Source organism: Sarcophilus harrisii, chromosome 5, assembly GCF_902635505.1.
Source record: "Sarcophilus harrisii chromosome 5, mSarHar1.11, whole genome shotgun sequence".
Classification (NCBI taxonomy): Eukaryota; Metazoa; Chordata; class Mammalia; order Dasyuromorphia; family Dasyuridae; genus Sarcophilus; species Sarcophilus harrisii.
In genome coordinates, this window is record NC_045430.1 from 285,448,116 (window position 1) to 285,461,974 (window position 13,859).

Here is a 13,859-nt window from a genome sequence, read left to right on the forward strand (position 1 = left end):
AGAAATGATTATTTGAGAGAAAGGTGAATTCTTATTAAGAAATGATGACAGTGAAATGCATATGCAACATCCAGAATGTGCTATCCAATAGCCAGTTAGTGATCCAGGAATACAGTAAAATTATGGCTGAAAATATTAGACATAGACTGATTGACATGTTGATTTTTGTGTGTCTGGAAGACACATATGGAAATAATGAATAAAACTTTAAGAACTGATGAGTTTATCAACAGAGAAAGTATACAAAGAGAAGCATGCAGGACAATTAAATAGAAACTGCTTGGTAGCTTTTATGGCCTTTCACACCTTAGGGCCAAACTATACTTCTTCTCTTGTCATACGCTGCCTCCTATAGTCTACAGATTTTTTGTAGAAGTTTGACTGTGAAGAGAGGAAATATATGATGAATGTTAACTTGAAGATCTAGTGAAGATTATTTTTTTTTTCTTTCAGGAAGAAGACATTTGGTCATTTTTGTAAAAACCATGGAATGAATCCATCAGTAATTGTGAATTGATTGCAGTGCCTGGGGGAAATCTGTCAGGAAATTTAAGGTGATTGAATTAAAGGTACATATAAAGCATTTGACCTTGGTGAAAAAAAATGATAATTGTCCATCACTGATAGAATGATTATCTTTATCAGTGACTTAGATGGTGCAAGTGAAATAAAACTGGAGAAGGAACTAAAGTAGGAAAGGATTATGACAACCAGAAAAATGGAACTGGAACTCAGAGTGGTTGGAATTGTCTCATCTAGGAATGATGATCATAAGAAAAAACACTCATATGTGAGTACCGAGAATAGTTTTGAAATCCCAGAAGATCTATCAATTACCAGGCTATTCCAATAGCCATGAATATATATACTGGAAGCAATGATATGGTTGTGGCTATCTGGCTCAGCTGATCATCTCTTGAACCAGACAGTATTTCCTCTCTCTTGGATCTCCTTCTACATTTCTTCTCCTCTGTATCTTTTATCAAATCTTGTTCCAAGTCATGTGCACTAACTATGGATTTTTTTTCCCAAAGTCTCTGTCTTATGTCTTCTCTCTTTACCTTGTAGATAGAGGACACAGAAACTAGAGTGCTAGGCAGGAGCACTAGCTTTGTGATTTTGGTAAGAAACAACACCCCCCCCCCATTCTACTCAGTTTCCTCAACTATAAAATGGGGGTAATAATAACATCTATGCCCCCGGGTTGTTATAAAGACGAAATAAGATAATAATTGCTATAGTACGCGGAACATACTGAGTGCTATATATAAATGTTATTTTATATTATTATTGTTATTATTATTCATATTTTCTCACTAAGTGATCTTATCAGCTCCACTAGTTGAATAATCATCTCTATTCAAAGGAATCTCATTTCTACATATAAAGTCTAAGACTATCTCTTGAGCTGCAGTCCTCTCATCAGTCATCTTTTGAATGTCCTAAACTGGATTGTACAGTCATTTCAGTCTCAAAAATGTACCAAATGCAACCCATTAACTGTCCCCCAAAACTTTCATAAGATAAGGTTTTCTTAAATAATCATTGCAAAGAAATAGAAAAAAAAATAGAATGAGAAAGACAAAAGATGTCTTCTACAAAATTAAATATGACAAGGACACATTTCATGCAAAAATAGGCATAAGAAACCAAAATGGTAGTGACTTCACAGATGCAGGAGGGGTTAAGAAGAACTACCAAGAATATACAAAAGAACAATACCAAAAAGATCTTCATCACCAATGATGAAGTGAATGATCTAGAGCCATCATCCTAGAGAATGAAGCCAAGTGCCAACAATTAGGTTAGTGGAGGTAAGGGAAATCCAGCTGAACTATTTAAAATGCTAAAAAGAGGCTTTTAAAGTGCTATTCATTATGCCAGGGAATTTGTAGAAAGAAACACAGAATTGGAAAAGATCACTTTATATTTATCACAATCTGAAAGGAAGGCAATGCCAAGGAATGTTCAAATTACTGAACAATTCTATTCATTTGAAACCCCAACAAGGCTTGCATAAGATTTTGCAAGTGAGGCTTCAGCAATATATGAATCAAGAACTACCAAAAGAGCAGGCTGAGTTTTGAAGAGACAAAGGAACAAGAGACCAAATTGCCAACATCCAGTGGATGATGGCAAAAGACGGTTGAAATCTGCTTCTGCTCCATTGGCTACACGCTTTGACTGTGTAGATCACAATGGGATGTGGAAAGTCCTTAAGGAGATGGGGGTATCACATCACCTTGCCTGTTGTGGAACTTATATGATGGCCAAGAAACAGCTATTAGACCCAAACTCAATAATTTAAGATTTGAAAAGGAGTGTGACTATGCTGTATATTTTCACCTTATTTAACTTATATGTAGAGTGCTTCATGTAAAATGACAGATTGGATGACTCAAAAGCCAGAGTGAAAGCTTCTGGGAGAAATATCATCAATAACAGATATGCATATGTTACCACTCTGCTGGCAGAAGGTAAACAAGAATTAAGAACTTTCTTCATGAGGGTGAAAGAGAAGAGTATAAATCTTGTTTGAAGCTTAACATAAAAAAATAAGATCTTGGCAACGGGTACCATCATTTCCTGACAAATAGCGAAGAAATGGAAGCAGTATCAGACTTTATATTCTTGGGCTCAAAAATCACCACAGACATGGGATTTAAACATACTAGTTTTTTTTGGAAGGAAAGCTGTGTCAAATCCCCATAGCATACTAAAAGCAGAGACATTACCTTGCTGACAAAGATCTATATAGTCAAAGATATAATTTTTCCACTAGTAATATATGGCTTTGAGAGTTGGAAAAGGAAAAGTGAGTGCTGCAAAATCAACAATTTCACATCATGGTGCTGAAGCAGACTTTTGGGAATCCCTTGGACAGTGAGGAGATCAAAGCAGTCAATACTTTAATTAATTCCAGTTATTCATGGGAAGAAAAATTATGGAAGCTAAAGTTTAAATACTCTGGCCACATAACAAGAAGATGGGACTTATTGTGAAAGACCATGATATTTGGAAACATTTTAAGCAAAAAAGAAAAATGGACACCACATGATGAGATGGATAGTGTCATGAAAATAATTAACATGGACCTGGACAGATGCCAAATGTTAGTAAAGATTAGGAAGGCCTGGTGTGCTATGGGTTTATAGGGTCATGAAAAGTTTAACATGATAGCACCAAAAACAAAAGAAATTTCATATTATCATCATCCTTTCAGTAATCCAGGTTTGCTGTGCTGGCAATATCGTTGACTTCTTAATCCAATTTACAATACAAAACTAAGATGTTGTCAACATCCCAAAAATATGCCCCTTCTTCCTGTTCCTCTTTCAAAAATGGTAGACAATTTGATATTGATTATGCATGTACTATCATGTAAAACATTTCCGTAATAGTCATAGTTGTGAAAGAAGAAACAGATTAAAAGAAAAAAAAAGAACAAAGTATGGTTTTATGAGTTTCTAAATCTTTTCTATGTTATCTGCTACCTTCACATGTCATCTGCAACTTCTGCCAACTCTCATTACATCCCCATTTTATTCCATTTAAAAAAAATTTTCTATTTTATTTTCCTCAGTTGCATTGAAATGCAATTTTTGTATTAATTTTTGTTTTCAAAACTTTGTATTCCATATTTCCTCCCTTTCTTCCTACCCACTTTGCCTCATGGTGAATGAAAGCAATTCAATATAGGTTATGCATGTGTAATCATAGATAGATAAGGATACAGATATAAATATATAGATATAGATATATTCTAACTAACTGTAAGTATCATCTTCCCATCTAGAAATGTAAACAGTTTAACCTTATGAAGTCCTTTATGATTTCCCTTTCCTGTTTACATTTTTATGCTTTTCTAGAGTCTTGTACTTGAAAGTTTTTTTTCTTTATTCAGTTCTAGTCTTTTCATCAAGAATGCTTGAAAATCTTTTATTTCATAGAATATCCTTTTTTTTCTCCTTAAGGAAGTATACTCAGTTCTTCTGGGTAAGTGATTCTTGTTGTAATCCTTGATCCTTTGCCCTTTGAAACATCATATTCTTATTAAATCTTGTGTTATAGTGACTATAAGTTGATTCCTTCTGGCCACTTTCAATATTTTCCCCTTGTCTTTGGACCTCTGGAATTTGACTATATTGTTGAGAGTTGTCATTTTGAGATCTCTTTTAGGAGGTGATCAGTGGATTCTTTCAGTTTGTACCTAACCCTCTAGTTCTAGAATAGCAGGGCAGTTTTTCAGCTAGTTCAATGATTTTTAAATTATCTTTCCTGAATCTATTTTCCAGATTAGTTGTTTTTATAATGAAATATTTCACATTAATTTCTATTTTTATTTTGCTTTTTTCTTGATTTTTCATAAATTCATTAGCTTCCATTTGTTCAATTCTACCTTTTAAGGAATTATTATCTTCAATGAGTCTTTGTATTTTATTTTCTATTTGTCCAATTTTATTTTAAAAAGAGTTGTTTTCTTCAGTGGATTTTTTTCATTTGCCCAGTTCTGATTTTTAAGACATTCTTCTCCTTTTTGGCTTTCTGTAGTTCCTTAATCATTTGTCATATTCTATTTTTAAGATTTTTTTCTTCATTATTTTTGTGTCTCCTTTATCATGCTATTGACTTGTTTTTCATGATTTTATTGTATCATTCTTATTTCTGTTTCCAATTTTTCTTCTAACTCTCTTATCTGACTTTCAAATTCCTTTCTGAGCTTTTTCATGGTCCAAAACCAATTTACATTTTCTTTGGATAAGGGGCTTTGCCTTTGTTATCTTCTGAGCTTATGTTTGATCTTTTGTGTCACCATAATAACCATCTATGGTCAGAATCTTTTTTTTTTTTCTTTTTTGCTCATTTCCCCCCTATTATTTGACTTTCAAACTCAGTTAAAATAGGCTCAGTTTTTAGGGTGGATGGTGCAATGTCACAAGCTTCAAGGGTTTCTTGCAGCTATTTTCAGAGATATTTCTTTAAGATGGTATTATGATCCTATGGAGAAGTATGTTTTTTACTATCCTGGTTTGCATTCTGTTCTGTGAGTGACCACAAACATTATTTTCTTCCTTGGAATTATGATGAGGGGTCTCTGCTCCACTTTGGCTGCATGCTCTTGAGTATAAGTATTCCTTCTCATCTTGACACTGCTACCCAGGACAGAAACCAATTCTAAGTAGAGGGAAAACAACAGAGTCCATCCTCAGTGCTGGCAAAGAGATACCCATAATTTGCTACTGATACCAATGCCTAGATACCTGTTCCTTGTTTGTTGAGTCCATGCTGCACTCCACTCTCTTTCCATCGTGATGTGACAGACCTTTCCTGATGACTTTCCAAGTTACCCTAGGCTGGAAAATTGTTCAGTCTATCTTTTTCTAGTTTCTGAAATGCTAAAAGATGTTCAGAGTCACTATTTAAAGGTATTTGGAGGGGTTTGAGGGAGAATTAGGCCGAGTCACTGCCTTTGCTCTGACATATTGGTTACTTCTAGACATTTAATTTTAACTTGCAACCACATCTAGTATTTGTGAGTGCTGAACTGGAGGTAAATCATTGTTAGACTCAAGGATATCCACAGCAGGGCAGCAAGGACACAGAACAGTTTCAAATTCACATAATTCTAAATTTATTCAAATCACCTAAATATTTTTGCTTTAAGAGGCAGCTAGGGTAGGAATGATCCCTTGCCACTTGAAAACACTTGCACTATTTGCCATGCAGCACCCTTCTTGCCCTGTGGGAAATTATCCAGCTCAGAAGCAGTATGTTGTTGGCTTTCCACACCTGTGCCTCCAGAAATGTAACTAAGCTTCAAATTCTGAGTACTATCCATGGTAAGAACCCAGATACGCACATGTATACAGAGATACATACATATACAAACACATACATATAAAAATACACACACACACACACACACACACACACAGCCTGCACCCAAACACCTTAATTCCCAGGCTGTGTAGTCAAGTGTTTGAAACAATAGATGTTTGATAATGGGTGGGAAAAAACTGTCATCCAAAAAAGGAAAAAAGAAAAAGCTCACACATTTAGCAAGCAGATGCTGACATGAACCTTTCTGAAGGTTTCAGAATGTTCAGACAACTTTTTTAATTAAATTTTTTTGCTTGCCTCTGCACTCCTGTGCTCTGAGCAGGCCTAATGCAGTTAAGTACTGAAAAAAAGCATAGTAGGGTTTTGGCAAGATTTCCAAACCTGTTTTCCCAATTCCAAAAATTCAAATATTTGGAAAAAATGGCCTGGCAAGGTGGAAGAAGCACATATAACTTTCTGATTTTGTTAGTTATAAATCTGATTGCTTATTGACTTTTTTTCTTCTGACTCACAATTTCCATTATTTGTAGAAACTAGTGAATAATCACTTCTTGGCTGGGGTGGGGGTGGGGGGTGATGGGATAGGATTTTAAAAAGTTTTTTTTTTTCTGTCTCCAAACTCCTATTGTGAAGCCTTGGGACTAGGAAGCTTAGCCAAAGCAGCTATGGTTTTGGCTGCCTTAGGGTCAGTGAACTCAGCAGAGTTGGAGTCAGTATGCTAATCAGCTTTGCAATCACTGGGCTCTGTAACCTTAGAATTAGACTTGGCTGCTTTGGGATCAGACTTGGAATTTTTTTTTTTCAGACTTGGAATTCTTGGAACTAGATTTGGTTACTTTGCTTTCAGACCTGTTGACCTTGAGGAAGTCAGTTCAGTTGGCAGCATTGGAGTCAATGACTCTGGTAATTCATGACTAATGGACTTCATGATCCTGGGACCTGGGCACTTAGTATCAACCCTGGGACCAGAGTGCTTGGTGGTAATCTTGAGAGCAGTGAATTGGACATTGACCTTGATGATCTAGGCCTGAGAAGATTGGCCTTGTATGTCTCAAAGATCTCTACTTAGATCTTATTGACTTTGAAATTATAGGCCTGCATCTTCTTCAGTCCCTTTTTATATTTCTTGGCAAAGCCTATATTTCTGAGAAATTTGAAGTCAACCCTTTTCAGAGTCTCATATCTCCATTGACACCAATTCTATGCCATTTTTGCAGTTGGTGGTTGGTGAAACAGTTCTTAGACTTAGCCATCTTTACATTCCTGCTCATGCTAATAGGCACTTGAGTATTAGAAGAGCTTGACATTATGAGAGCAAAAGCTGCTTATTGACATTTAATGTACTACATAATGCCATCAATTAAATATCCTCTGACATCTGCTTTGGTCTTCCCCATTTCTCTAATTTTGTAAGAGATGGAAATGCAAAAATGAGACATCCTTTGAACATTCTAACCAATTCTTTGCTTCTTTCCATTTCTGCTTCCTAGTCCAACTACTTCTTCACTAAAAAAAAAAAATGTCTTGGATAAAGAAAGAAGGAATAAGAGACTGGAAAGAGTTTGGGGAAAATTTTAACTTAGGATATAGGTTGAATGGCTTCTGAGATTTTTATTCCACTTTATTCATTTATCTATCTATAAATCTATCCCAGTTCATTATAATGCACAAAAAAAAAAAAAAAAAACCTACCTTCCTGAAGTACGGGAATATCAACCTCTTCACAGAACTGGGAAGGAGAACATGCACAGAATCCTTGATGCTTTGCCAAGGAAGCTTCAAAGAGACTTGGATAATTGATATGGATACTGGTACTTATTAAATATTTTTAAATTAATTCAATAAGCAGTATGGAGTTTTATCCATAGCAGACACTTAACAATTGAAAAGGAAAGAGAAAGGGAACATGCATTTTTCAAGTGCCATTTTTTGTGCCAGAAATGATGTTTAATGCTTTACAATATCTTCCCAAAGACTCTGCAAGCTAAATATAATTATGATTATTACCATTTTACATATGAGAAAAACTGATTCAGCTTAAGATTAAATGGTTTGCCCAGAGTCACATGGTTGGCAAATTTTGAAGCTGAATTTGAACTCATTTCTTCCTGAATTTAATTTCAATACTTTAACAACTGTGTCACATGCTCCAATAATTCTTCAATTCATGAGGTGTTCACACTCAACCTTGTTGAATAGTGCCATTCTATTGCAGTTTCAATGACAGAATAAAGGTATCTCCTAGAAGTTGTGACATTAAATCAGAATCATTATCATATCATGACTTCCTTTTCCCTTCCTTTTCCCTTCCCTTCCCCTTCCCTTCTCCTTCCCCTTTCCCCTTCCCTTCCCCTTCCCCTTCCCTTCTCTTTCCCCTTTCCCCTTCCCTTCCCCTTCCCCTTCCCTTCTCCTTCCCCTTTCCCCTTCCCTTCCCTTTCTGTTTTTCCTTTCTTTCCTTTCCTTTCCTGTTTCTTTCTTTGAACTGCATTCACTCTCCAAGTCTTCTCCATTTGCAACACTTTCTGTGTCTCTTTTTACTTTTTTGAAGTTGTAAACACATCCTTATTTTAGGCCTAATCAACTGTTATTGGAGTCAAGCCTCCGTCTATTCCCTTGTTACCCTGCTTCCAATTCTTTTTCCACAAAGCCACCAAAATTATCTTCCTAAGGAGCCATTTGATCATGTTACTTCCTGCTCAAAAAACATTCAAGGGTACCTTATTGTCTCCAGGACCAAACCAAACTAAGAAACAATATCTTATCAGGCTGTCACTTAAAAGTCCTTTAGAGTTGATTCTCAACTCCCTTTGTCAAGTTTAGGTCATATAATTTCCTTCATCAATTATCTTCAATTTATTCTATAGATACTTTGGTTGTATATGCATGTCTGCATGTAGTCTTCCCCAATAAATTGTGAGCTGATTGAGAACAAGCTGCACTCCTCAGCATTTAACGCGGTGTTTCAGCATTTAAATGCTTCTTGTTATTGTAAGCTTAGTTGGCTTGCTCATCTAATTTTCCTATGTTACAAAACCAGAATGAAAAGTTATCATATATCCTGACAGATAATGAATAGTTATCATATGCCCTGAAAGACAAATAGATCTTGACAAGTTGGAGCATTGGACTGAAATCAATAAGATAAAATTCCTTCAAGCAGGATTACAATGGAAAGATGTGGCTGTAATTTCTGCATCAGAGAGATTTTTCCACTGAAATCAGGATCAGAGTGTTTTTCACTGATATCAAGATCGGAGGCTTTTCCACTGAAATCAGGATCGTGTCTTTCCCACGTTCAGGTGCCAAAATGCAGTGTTCTCTTTTCTAAGATATAATGTTCTCTGGGAGCAGATTTCTTGGGGAGCTTCTGGAGGCAGCCTTAGTTTCAGTTCAACATAATAATCACCTCAAATGCAGCCAGGAGTTAAAATCCAGTCCTTCATTGTCTCTTCCAAAATGGCCCAGTTAGCTTTCTTAGAGGCCTACCTCTCTCTCCTTGGTTTCAAGAGCTCCTGTTGCTAGTCCTTTGCCTCTTCCAGCTTCAGCCTCTCTTCTTCTGAATCTCCAGTTCTGCCTGACTGCAGTCTCTGGCTTCTCAATCTCCTCATCTGATTCCTGGCTGATGCTCCAAGAGCTTCTTATATATGATCTCTTAAAGGTGGGAACTCAAAGATTGACTCCTCCTCTGAGAGAGAGTGGGACTGTGGGTTCCTGACTTGTGAATCTCGAACACTAATGTGTGAACTAATGTGTGAACTCTTAAAGGTATGAACTTAAGTACATAAGCATTGTTTTTTATCAATTCCAGTGAGTTAGCACTTTGTTTCAAGTTCTGGTCCATAACACATAGATTGGATTTAACATATATTTTAACATATTTTACACATAATGGACTACCTATCATCTAGGGAAGGAGGTGGGAAGAAGGAGGAGAAAAATTTGAAAAGAAGGTCATTTGCAAGAGTCACTGGTGAAAAATTACCCATGCATATGCATTGTAAATAAAAAGCTTCAATATTTTTTTAAATTTAAAAATAAGGTAATTAGGAACTGGGGAAAATTTGAGGGAAAAGATATTGTTACATTTTGGACATGATGAATTTAAATATCTACAGGATGTTCAGTTCAAGATGTCCAAAAGACACTTGGAGATGCAAGCCTAAAGGTCATCAAAGAGATGAGAGCAGGATAGGTATATTTGAAAATGATAAGCATAGAGATAATGATTAAATATATGGGAACTGATGAGGTAGTACAGGGAGAAGAGAAGCCTAACATAGAGATTGGAAGGACACCCAATAGTTCACAAGTGTGACCTGGATGAGTATGCAATAAAGAAGAATGAGAAGGAATTATCTGAGAAAGAAGGAAACTAGCAGAGAGTAGTGTAATACAAATATAGAGATGAAGAAAGTATTAGTGAAAAGAAAGTTATTGGAAATTTCTCAGTGATCTATTTTGATGTCCCAACTCTAAGATATACTACAGTAGGGTGCAAAATGTAAAGATCTCTAGTTAGATTCAAAAGTTCCACTTTACAGAGATAAGAGTATGGTTTGACAACATTTATTTTCGAGGGAATCTAGCAGATTATATTGGGTTTCAGGCTTGTTGTAAGTTAGGAGTCATGTACCATAGCAGTCATCAAAATGAATGTAACCTTCAACTTCATGAATAGATACATGGTGATGGTAAAAAACAAAAAAAAAGTCAATGGTGGTCCTGCTGACCAAGTCTGACTATGTCTAGAGAATCCCATTCTATTCTTAGTGCTATATTTTGAAGATATTGTTAAAAATGTTTACAGGAGATGGAACTATTCCACATATATATCACCTACTGAATATGGGGCTGCTTAGTCTAAGAAGAAAGGATTTGGGATAATAGATCACTCTTTTTTAAGTATTTGAGGATGAGTCAAATTGAAGAATGATTCATTTTGTTTCACTTACTAGGTCATTATTGGGAAACAGTGAATGATTTTTAATAAGGAAGTTTGAGATATTAAAGAAGATAAAGAGGAACATTTCCGTAACAATTAATTGTTCAGAAGTGTAATGATCTGCCTTGAGATCCAGTAAATTCCTAAAATAGGAGTTGGATGGCCACTTTAAAGAATTCTGTGACTCAGAAGCAAAAATAACCTCAGAAGAATAATTCTTCCCTCCATGAACAAGAATCATCTTTACAAAATGACAGATGAAAAGATGGGGAAACAAAGCTTTTAAAGACTTTGAAGGGCAGCATTTGGTAAAAATAAGTCAGGAATTCTAAGAACAATGAAAGAGAAAATGATCTTGATGCTTGGGAAGAAGGAACCTCTGTATTCTTTTCTAACTCATTCATTTATATGAGCAATTGAAAGAAATAGAGGTAAAGGTGAAAGGGAAAAGAACATCAGAATTAATTTGTGTTTATGAAGGTGATGGACATTGCCTTCACGTCAGCCTACTAAGATGGTATACAAATTTATGAAAATATTAGTTAGTTCACATAAGCTAGGGTGAGCTTTCTGATCAAGCAGTTAAACCTCATAGCAGGATGGGTGAAAACCTAAAATAAATAGATATTTAGGGTGATTTTGTTCTTTGGTTTAAAAAACTTAGCACCTGTGACTCAGCATTTCTGATTCAGGAGATGGGTGGCTTTCCAAGCCAACTCTCAAACAATAACTAGTGGTCCTAGGGCAAATATCTCTCTTCTTTTAATGGCTACCATGATTTTCAACAGTGATCATGTAGAAGAGAATCAAAGGCCAAGGTCAATGGAAGTAATGTGACAACATCAGCAGCCTTGCAATGGAGGAAGTGTGAATTGTCTTTCTTGGTATTATTTCATACACGGGTGCCCCTTGTAATTACAACCCATGTTCTTCATGCTGACATTGGTGTATCTATGTGAAAATGCACTGTAAGATCATAAGGCAAAGGAGATGCATTGTATTACTCCATTTCTATAAAATTCTGAATTTGTAAGTGATTTCTGTTCTCCGGTTGATTAATGACACATTGATGGGATCTCATGAGCTACAGTAGCAGGAATGTGGAATCCTAGAATACTTGAACCTCCATCCCACTTTCACAGAAAATTACCATTCTGAATGAATTGGTAAGGCAGCCCAGAAAGACTATCCATGATCATAGAGACAAATGGACCTGATGGCTAGAATTCCATGTTACTCTTTTATGGTTGGAAAATCATGTGCTATATGGTATGTCATTTGATCTTAGCAAATTGCTATTCCTTGAGAATCACTATGAGGAGAGTAAAAGGAAGAAGCTTAGCCTGTCCTCTATTTGTCAAGGATATTATAATATAAATCCCATTACTAGAGATCAAGGTTATATTAAAGGATGACCAATGTCCTTTTAAATCTAAACTTCTATGATTCTCAGGAATGATACTTTCCACGAATGATGTAAACTTGAAGAAAAATAGTTCTTCATTGATTCTGGCTCAAATTTCCACTAGTTTTATCAATGCTGAAAAAAAATTCCTTGAAATTCCTACAGACTGGTTGTTTAGGCCTTAGCTACTGTGTAGCTTCTCCAAGTGCTAACTCTATTTTCCCCTCTTTCCTAGAAAACCAGACTGTATATTCATGTGCTCTGTAGGTCTGCCATCCAGTCATTTCCCCAGGGCAAACATGATATATGATGATGCCTCTTCAGGAACATCAAAAACGCATTACAGTGTTAGCCCTATTAATAAGACATTATTCCAGCAACACTTGGCTTGGCCAGCACTTGAACACGAAGCAAACCATTTTTGTTCACACTCTTGAAAAATAGCCTCATTGAGGCTGATATAAGGAAGGCCCCCCTGCAGACTGGCCTGCAGCTACTAGCTAAGCATTTCTCTCACTCCTTAACCTGAAAAGCAGGCTCTCTTTCTTCATTCCTTTGTCCAGCTGAGTCCAACCCCTGCTGCTGACCATCCTCTTTGGAAAACATTGGATTGAAAACAGCAGTTTCTGTGAAATAGACCAACATTCCCATTTTTCCTGTCTCCCACTAATGCCCACGGATCAGAGAAAAGCCATTCTCAGTCAAGGGGGGATGAGCTGTTGTGCACCAGAATGAATCCTAAACATTATCTGTTTTCTACTTCCCATTTCCTCTCTTCCATAGAATAGGAATTGCTAAGCTAGCTCTATCGCCTGTAATAGTTTCCCATGAAATTCTAGGTTCAAATCCAGGTCTTAAGCACTACCCCTGGTCTTCATTCCAGATGCTGTTCATTTTTTAATTATTTCTTTATAATTGTCTATTAAATATGAAACCCTAAGGATGGATGAGGTTCACCCTTTTGTTCCCTGTTTCAATAAATCAATCCCAGACACTAAGAACTAGCAGGCATTTCTAAAATCATCCAGTTTGTGAGCTCTGAATTAAAACAAAAACAAAAACAAAAACAAAAACAACTCTGTCAAATGAATTTAGTAAAAGGGTACCTAGTTCTTACCCACAGACTCCAATGAGGAAAAAGTCTCTCACCATCTCCAGACATTCTACTAAAGAGAGTTCTGAGTCTTCTTACATTGAGCCACAATATGCCCTTTCTGGAATATCCCCATTGCCCCAATTATTGTTTTCTTGAATCAAGCTGAAAAGTCTCACTCCCTTCCATCTTTGCATTGCTGTACTTTAGGAGCAAGGAATAGAATGACCATATTCCTTCTGGTTTATTTTCTCTCTCCTGTGTTTGTTCTAAGGCTCATCTACCTCCTGAAAAAAAATGAGCCTCTCCCCATCTCCACCACATGACCTTTACAGTATTTTGTTTAATCTTCTTTGATGATTCTGCTTCATATGTCAGTCTTATGTGTATTCTACCCAAAACTTTGGGTGACTCAGCTGGGATAACATCAGAAACAAGATTTATTGCAGTGATGTCATTCAAACTTAGTGATCTCACAGTAAAGTTGTAGAAAGATATAGAAAGACTATAAATGACTGATTGAATAATTGGCTTGATTAGATCATGCTTCTAAGTGACATCTATGTTTATATAGTTAT

The 13,859-nt window shown here is 36.1% G+C and overlaps 1 long non-coding RNA gene across 1 annotated transcript in view; it reads left to right on the forward strand.

The window, feature by feature from the left end:
- Positions 1–457: 457 nt before the first annotated feature.
- Positions 458–13,859, forward strand: part of LOC116419326 — a 61,645-nt gene continuing 48,243 nt past the window's right edge. The window contains exon 1 of the long non-coding RNA XR_004229598.1: positions 458–554. This is a non-coding gene — a long non-coding RNA (uncharacterized LOC116419326). The remainder of the gene's footprint in view (positions 555–13,859) is intronic.